Genomic DNA, 9283 nt, shown 5'->3' with positions numbered 1-9283 from the left:
CTGTATCTTAAAAGTAAACTTGCACTAGAAAATGCTTATTTTTGGATATTGCAACAGGGAGACATATATTTGGTGTGAATTTACATTATGATCAAACTGAAGAACTGCCCAGGGGATCATAGCTGCACTCACATCAACAGCAGTTTTCCCACTGACTTAAATGGACAAAATGCCAGTATTTGTTTAAGTAATGGTGTACAGCAAAACCATACTGAGTTGGTGTGTTCAGACTTTAAACTACCTGCTTTACCCTGCTGTCTGAACACCTTTGAACTGCACCTGATTTCCAGGGTGTTTGTCCTCTTGTTTAAATTAAGAAAAGTCCTTTTTAAGATGATGGTCAAAGATAAAACTACTTGCCAGCAATCTTATAGGACCTGTAAGGGTTTACAACAGCAGCAAACTGAATGCAAATCTCTCAAGTCTTTGACAGGCAACCAACCATCACCTTATTTTTTACCATTATAGTCAAAGCCTTGTAGAACACCAAGCAGTCACATTAACTTTGGTTTCTGGATTCTAACATATGAACAAAGGTTTTTTAAACATTTTATTTGAAAAGTGTGATAAAACCCAATTTAAAATGTATTTCCTTTTAGATTCAGCAAAGATGATACACCATTTTCCCCAAGTTTGCTGATGATAAAAGGGAGCAGACATATTTTCACAAAAGAAAATTTAGTCCAAATCAAATAACTCAAGCAGAAAAATAATTTATGAGCTTATCCTCCCCTAATAAGAAAAGAAAAAGATGGAAGCACACATTTTTGGCAGCGTAACAACATTAGCTGGAGAACATTAAATAATTAGTTGGCAGTGGTGAGCCTTTGATTCAACTTCTTTACTGTGAATGAGTTTTGCATTGCAAAGCAGATTTGTAAAATTTAACAGTGTTTTCACATTATAAATTTTTTTCTTATGTTAAGTATTTCAAAATTAGCTGGGCCTGCTGGACTTTAACACTCTTGCACACTGGCAAAATAAAAGGGGAGATTTTCAAAGACACAAATGGAAGTCAAACATCCATCTCCTGACTTTCAGGATGACTTTCAATGGGAACCAAGTATTTAACCACTATTTATGTAGGAAAAAGAAAATGTAACATTCAAAGCACAGCTAAGAGATACAGGTGTGTCCAGGTGGCTGGACCATTGAAACAGTTACTCCAAACCCCTCCTCAGCTTCTTGCCCCAGCTCTTGCTGTTGCTGCAGCGTGACACCACATATGTTTTCCTGACAATATATTCAATTAAAAAAAGCCCACTACACATGGTTCAGATTATTCTGAGTGATATCTATTAGAAAGCAGCTTCATCTCAGTGGACATGCCAACATAACCAAAGGAAAACTGTCCCCAGTAGGGAATGGTAACAAGCAGATGGACCAACAAACTCTTTAACCTGTCCTAAGAAGCAGCACACACAAATACAGTTTTATTTCTGCACAGCTGCTTCCAGGCCAGGGGAATGGGCAGCTCCAGGAACATTTCTCCCAGAGCAGTCAGAACCATGTGCAGAATGGTCAGACACAACCTCCCAGGCTGAAAACTGGGGAGCTGGAGAACTTCAGACACTCATGCAAGAAAAAGAAGTCCCTGTTCCCTTCAGTCTACAGTTCATTCCCCTTCATTACTGTGAAGGTCACAGCAACCCCTATGAGAAGACAACGTTCAGAGCTGAATTTGCACCTCCCCTTCAGAACACCATGCTTGGTGCAACCAAATTTATGCTTTTTTGGACTTGTTATCTGAGTCTACTTATATCTTCATTTCAGAACCAGTTGGTTTTTGTGTGGTGACTTTAAGAAGCCTGTTTTTCATTTCACGTTGTGGTGACAGTTCTTCACATTTCGACACAAGAAAGCAAAAATCTTTCCAAAAGTTCTATTATTAAAAACCCTTACAAGTAATACAGCTGATCCCATAGCTTCACTGAGATTTAGGAAGAAAGCCAGCCTTCCAACCAAGATTTGGAAGCAAGCCTATAAATAGTCTAAGTACTTATTAATTCAGTTTCTCCCCCTTTCCCTGCCTGGAAGTCCGTACCATGAAGCTGCCAACTTGTCCTTCTCCAGACCAGGCATGATGTCTTTTAAATATTTCTGATTACTTCTCACTCTCAGACACCTCAAGCACACCCTAGTTCATCTTCCTGCACAGGACTTGTCCTTAAAACAATGTCTGACCAAAAGGATCAGTGTGCTGAGAGCTGATGACAATGCATTGCTTCAGACAAAAGCCAGCCCTGTTCTGAAGTGTTCTGTGTTGAGAAAACAAAGATTATTTCCAATATGCTCACTTAGACCATGAAGCAATTCTTGGTAACATCAAAATATCCCTCTTTTTTTCAGAATAGGAGCAAAAATGCAAAAGGTTTTCATCTGCAAAATCACAACTGAACTATGAAAACTAAAAATGCTTGCTGAAAGCAGCCCTGCACTAGACCCACAGAACCTGCCATTTATTTGGGTTTTGCACTCTTTCAATGATAAACTAACTTTGTATCATGAAGAGAATAAACTCATGCTTTGAGTATGGCAATTAGATGTCTTGGTGAAAATATTCAGAAACTGATAAACAAATTATTTACCTCATTTTCACAGGACTCTCCAAGTCCCCAGAATAATGTAAACAAAAGTCCAATAATAAAAAGGAAAATTAACTATGATTTGGCTTATTTATGTCTATCATTTGACTGCTATGAATCTGTAATATTTTTCCCATTGGTCTTATGAGTTTAATGGCTTCACTTATGCAAGATAGAAGAGATGAAAGTTATTTTGAGTGCATCACTTGGAGATTTCAGAGACCATAACTGGATTTTTGTATCTATATGCTTATTCTATTACTACTACTTAGTCAAAGGCAGAATGTCCTCTCCAATAAAATGTTAAAAAGTGCTCAAGAACAGGCAACTGCAGTGCCTCCACACTGGCTTTCTCTTATCAGTGTTAGAATATATGGCTGGGTGAAAGTACCTTATGTGAGGGCACAAGATAATAACCTGAGGACAGAAGAAGCTGGCACAAATTAAAGTTACACATAGGCAGCTCTAATTTAAAGGCTCTTTGAGCCCAAGGTGTATAACCCCTTTTGAACAAAACAAACTCATCTAGGTGGGTCCAGGAAACCAGTCTAAGTTTAGAAACAGAAGTATAGTGTCCACAGAAGGCCTTTCTGAAATTAGCAGAAATCTATTCCTGTCAAAGGGGGAAGTAAGAGACAGATTTTTGTGGTTCACTAAAATACCTGGAAATCTATTTCTCTCCAGCACTGAGAGTAGGGCAAATAAAGACAGATTGCACATCTAGTTTTTTTTTTAAAAAATAAGAATCAGTAATTTAACCCTCTACAGGAAAAGCTTTCTTCCCCCCTTAAGACTCTTTCTGTTGGCATTAGCCTCAATCAGTAGAGTGCAGTCACCTGTTTTATGAATTATATAGTTCCCAGTAGGAAAAAACAAGAAAGGGAAAACTTCCTCAGAAAGAAAAAAAAAAAGGGAGGATAAAAACTAGCTTTTTCAGTAACAGTGATGAAATTTTTAATAAAGACCAGCTGCCACTGAATTATTTTGTTATCCAACAGATCAATTGAATCCACCTTATGTTGCACACACGTTGTTATTTATACTCATTGCCTGTCAGTACACTGCTCATTTCTACAGAGATGGCAAAGTGATTTACCAGGCAGGCTGGTGTCTGTGGCACAGCTGCACAGCCAGGAATGGGAGTGCTGCCTCTTTTGTGACTTTTAAATAACCCAACCCTGTAGTCTTGAAGGTCAGACAGACACAGTGCAATAACATGGGAAGAACAGTTTTCCCAGTGTTACAGGAGCAGTTGTACGTGTGCAGCAATGAGGAGGGAGAGCTAAAAACCACTGGGGTGTTTTTTCAAGATAGGCTTATACTGTCCTACTGAAAAAGCCAAGGTGATACTGTGCAGGGGTAGACTTGGCATGATGGCATCAAATGAGTAAGGTTTGCTTAGGCAAGTTAGGGTAGGAGAATCAGGCCTACGGAAGGATGCAAGCAAAAATATTACATGGTTGTGTTTCAGTGGTGTTATAATTTCACATATATAACTAAGAGGAAATGTAGTGTCTATACAGCAACAGAAAAACTTCTACAAAATGTGTCACTGCTGCAAACCAACAATTTAGACTGAAGATACAGCAAAAACAATCCCAGAGAGTCAGTCTGAGCTAATTGCTGTGATGCACAAAAGCTGAGCCAGCTGTGTTATTTGTTAACTACAGGATGCAAGAGCTGACTGATTATTCAGATTGTTTGCACAAATATGATGAACTATTTTAAAATAAAAACTAAAAAAGACAGCATTACTACTACGCAAATCCAAGAACAAGGCAACACAGTCCCTTTCCCATATGTAAGATATTTCCCCATGCTACTCAAAAGCAAAAGGAAGCCAGCAGAAAAAGGGAAATCAAGGAAACTGCTTGTCTCCAATACAAAGTGCCTACAACACAAGTGACTCTTTAGAGGGCTGTCAGCACTTAAAGTCACCAGTTATATCAATTTATATGGACTCTTACTGGGACAGTAAATTAGAGCAGTTTCAACACAAGAAAGCCAGGTTTTGAGGCAACCTCCCAGCAGAACAAGTAACCTAATTAGTTTGAAGATGAAGCCTGGTAGATTTATGAACGGTATAGGCCACAAGTTCCCACAACAAGGACCTGGATTTAATCACACAAGAATCCCTGTTTGGTCCTGCATTGCTAAGTATGTGGGGACTAATTTCTTATGTGCCTGTAGGTGCCATGGTTGCAACTCAGCCCTTCCACAGAAGTCACAGAACAGCAATAACACAGGTTTACACCAGGTGAGTGGCAAGCCCCTTTTGGAATGCTGGGCAAGGATATTTCTGAGCTGAACAAATTGCTTACCTTTCCAATGTTCTTTTTTAAGCTTTTCCAAGGTACTCCACTGTCACCATTCCCAGGCCACTTTTAAACTATAAAAGGCCTGCAAATCACACTGTTTCTTGGTAGTAATACTACATCTACACATTAAGGTTCCATTTCTGCCAGTTTTATAAATCCTTGGGAGTTGTATATTGTGATCTATATAAACAGCAGTGCCACAGACATTACAAGAAGATGTTAGACAGTTTCACCTCATAAGCAACTTCACTGACTTACTGGGATTTACCAAGTTTAAAAAAAATTCTCCTTAACATCAATCTGTATACAAAATATCAACAATGAAACTTCACTAAGTGTGCGACAAAAAAATTGCAAATTCTTCTCTTCTGCACTTGTATCAGTGTTCTTACTGGAGACTTTCTCTTTCAACTCATATAGCCACTTCCAAATATTTATCAGTCATGTAGAAAAAAAAAAAAGGCACTAACATCTTTATACACTGATATATTCAAGCTCTATCTAAGCTATTGAAGACCTGGATCTTGGCTTTGTTGCTTTTTGTTAGAATTCCCAGCCTGAGTCCTGCTTGTATATTGACTAGCTATATTAAACAACTTCATCTCTATCTAGTGTCTTATGCCATTATCTCTGGAGGGCAGGGACACTTCAGACAGACAGCTCTGCACACTGATTCAGTAGGAAGTACAGTAGATAGTTTGATTTGTGAATTCTAAAACTTCCTGTAAAGTGCCAAATACTTCTTAAGTAGTGTGGGTCAAGATTTTCTGATTATGTCAATATAATTAGTAATCAGAAACTACAAACACAGAATGAACTCTCAATCATAATAAGCTCAACTAACTGTTACAATACAACCCTAAGAACTTCAACTTAGTGATTTCTATGTACATCTCTTTACACTTGGTCACCCTAAGTAAGAAATAATTATCATATTTCATGTAATGAGGGAAAAATATGACAAAGCTCAAATATACTTCTTTTCCTGTCCTATGGAACTGAAGATGTTATTTATGACTGTGAATTTATATGGTACTTCTATTCTGTAAGTGTTTGACACATTCCAGGTTTACTGTTGGTGACTCTACCTTGCTGCATATAATTTTGACTGTAAGATATTACCATTGTCTTCAACCTTCAAAGTGCTTTCTTAGGCAGTATTTGGCTTTTCATCATGTTACAGACCTTCTGTTCACATTATGAGATATTTGATTGCCTGTAAACAAGGAAATAATCAGCATAAATTAATCTTTTAGGCATTCATGTAATTTTACCTTCATTAATTCCGTATGACTTCCCACTAACCTGGAAAGGTTTAAGCAGGGGTCCACAGAGGGGTGGAAATGCTGCTTAGAGAACAATGACTGGAATTACTTTAGCTGGTATGCAATTCCCATAACACCACACCCCTGATCCTGCACTGAAATTCTTATGACTAGAAAAACAGTGGGGAAACCACGTTACTGTATAAAAAAGCTGCTTTTGATAGAATCGGGTAAAGTTTCATCATGAAAAGACATATTTGCACCTGGACAAATTCACCATTTTGCCCAGAGGGAGTAGTACAGTCATTTACACCCTGAGGAGGAGTGTTGGCTGGCAGAAAGAGCAAGCTGTACACTGGATCAAGTTCTCACATAGTTGCAAAACTATCAGTTTTCATATTAAGTGAAAATTAGTAGTTTTCTACAGCTCTGTTTTCAATATTCTCGATCACCATCAGTCCATAGACCAGGTCAAGAATGAGCCCCCAGTTTCAGAGTCATAAGTTCAGAATGACCTTTTACAAAAATAGGCACCTTTTCACTGGTCCCTCTAGGTCTCCTGGAGTTACACTGCTTTTTCACCAGGAGCCACTTGGTAACACTTCAAATTAACAGGCTAAATTACAGCTCTGTTAAATAAAATCAGATATTACAGGAGAAATGCTTTTCTTCCCACTAGCACTCCTAAATCTTCAAAAACTAAACCAAGAGGAAGCTAAATCAGGAATTAGTTTGACCACACCACTTTTCCTGACTTAGTTTACAGAAAATTAATTTGCATCTATTAGTAGTAACCTAACATAGTCTGCATTAACTGGGGCCTGCTCAGAAGGCAACTGACATTCCAAAGGTGCACATCTGTGGCCTACACAAAGAGGTCCTGGGCATAGAACACACAGAATTATTTGGGTTGGAAGAGACCTTAAAGATCATCCAGTTCCCACCTCCTTGCCATGGACAAGGACACTTCCCACTAGACCAGGTTGTTCATGATTAACACTCTCCAGTGTTAGGATAATATTCATCGTAATCCAAATTGCCTCAACACAACTCCCTAAGAGACTACAGCTGACACAGTGAGGTTTTAAATCATCGCATATTGTGGTCACCTCATCAGTCCTTTCTGTAGAAACACAGCATCTCCAAACCTACTTAGGCATAATAAGCCATTTTGAGAACACTACTGCAAGATTATTCCCTACTGTGGGGTGAGAATTCATTTTTCCTTATGCAAAGCTCTGCTGACTAATAACTCAATTTTTTTTCCTTTGTCTTTGCCTTATTTTCAGCTAAGAGAATGAATTAGCTGGGTTAAGTATGAAAATCACTCATTTTAGTGGAAGGTGCCCCTGCCCATGGCAGGGGGGTTAGAACTAGATGAATTTAAGGTCCCTTCCAACCTAAACAATTCTCTGATTTTCTTCTATATAGCCCATCTATTATTTTTCTGGGTGATTCTGCTGACATTCTGCTCTTACCCTGCCTTTAGCAGAGACTACCAGGCTTCTTGTTCAGTCCCAAGAATGCTGTTTAGTCTGTCAGTTCAGGATGTTTGTAGATGTTACTGTTAGATTTTTTTTTTTCAATGCTGACTTCAGTTTCCTTGCAGAGAACAGATGTACCTAGTGAGCTAATCCTGCTTTCTCCATCCATTACCACTTTTAACATCAGAAATCTACAACTCAAAAGAAAAACTGTATAAACACTCATAAGGAAATAAACATCTCATAAATAGATGCAAAGTCAAATCAGGAGGAGACCTAAGCAGTTTTTGTTCCTTGTTAACAGTTTAAACTCATCCCTTCTCCATCTTACTTTCGTGACTGGCTTGAGCAAGGAGGGGTGACACTGAGTGCATGAAGAGGCCTAGGAATTGCTGCAGCTTTACCCCATATCTCCCTTCAAAGCTGCATTTGGACACAAGGTTGAGGAGAAACCAGGTATAGGAAAATTCCTTTACTTATTTTCTAGAACATGCAAACTAGACAGACTGGATATAATCGAGTAAGGTGTGTGCAGTATGTAACTCTGAATACAGACTCAGTTCAGAGCCTTATTCATCCCAGGGAGTCAAAGAAGCAGCTCAAAACCATAGCATCTGGAAGAAACAGGGACTCACTGTCTCTTTGCCCCAATCCTTCTTTGGGAAGGGATTTACAGTGCAGAATCCCAATGTTATTTCCTGTTCAGGAACAGGAACTTTAACAGATACTGCCACTACATGTCAGCTCTCCATTTGAATAATGAGAGGTCTTTCCACAGCTAGGGAAGAATAAAGCTCAAAGTTTCATGAAGATTTATCTTTCTCGAGGTATTTAGGAAGGAGGGGGTGGTAATGCCTTTTGTCTTTTCCAGTAAGCCAGAACTTTTACTTATCTGTCAGCATCTTTCCATGTCTGCCATCTCTAAAACTCCCATCCCTCCCAAATTAATTCTGAACACCTTTTTGTGGAGGGGGAGAAGAGTGAGGTAAGTGACAGCCCAAATAAAAAGCTCAGATCCCGAGCATTACCAGAATGCTGTCCCACAGAAATATCCCATCGTACCTGAGGACCACACGAGTGTCGCTGCACTGCCATAAGGAAACAATTTTTTTACCCTGGGAAAGAAGGTGATGGGAACAAAGTATAGTTGTGGCTGACCTGAGCTCTAGGGAAATGTTAGCTCAAACTGGTTCACCCCTGTGTGGTCAAGGCATTTCAGTGTGTGTGGTTTTAACAGCTCTGAGCTGCTGTTGCTTGAGAGGCAATATTCCATTTACATCCAAGCTATAAAGTTTTGGCAAGAGTCCCCTAAGTTTATAACAGTTAAGGACTAAGGCAGATATTCTTCTCTCTAATGGGGAAAGGTCAATATTCTTTATATTGGTGGGTTTGGGGTTTTTTTAGTATTACAAAGAAAGCACTTTAAATCTTTGTTGCCTGAATGAATTAGGGAATAATATCAGACCACCCCACAAGCATAGCTGAATGGTTGTCATTTTTCAGTATTTTCCCCTCAGCTAGTCTCTTAGGAAAGTGTGTAAATGATAATAGATCATTCTTGTTTCAAGTAATTGAAAGCATATTCTCAAGTCTTTAAACACATCCAGCACGAATCCAGCTGGAGCTCCCCA

This window comes from Chiroxiphia lanceolata, chromosome 10 (assembly GCF_009829145.1).
Source record: "Chiroxiphia lanceolata isolate bChiLan1 chromosome 10, bChiLan1.pri, whole genome shotgun sequence".
Taxonomy (NCBI): Eukaryota; Metazoa; Chordata; class Aves; order Passeriformes; family Pipridae; genus Chiroxiphia; species Chiroxiphia lanceolata.
The sequence above is the reverse complement of the archived record's forward strand: the minus strand, read 5'-3'. Positions refer to the sequence as shown.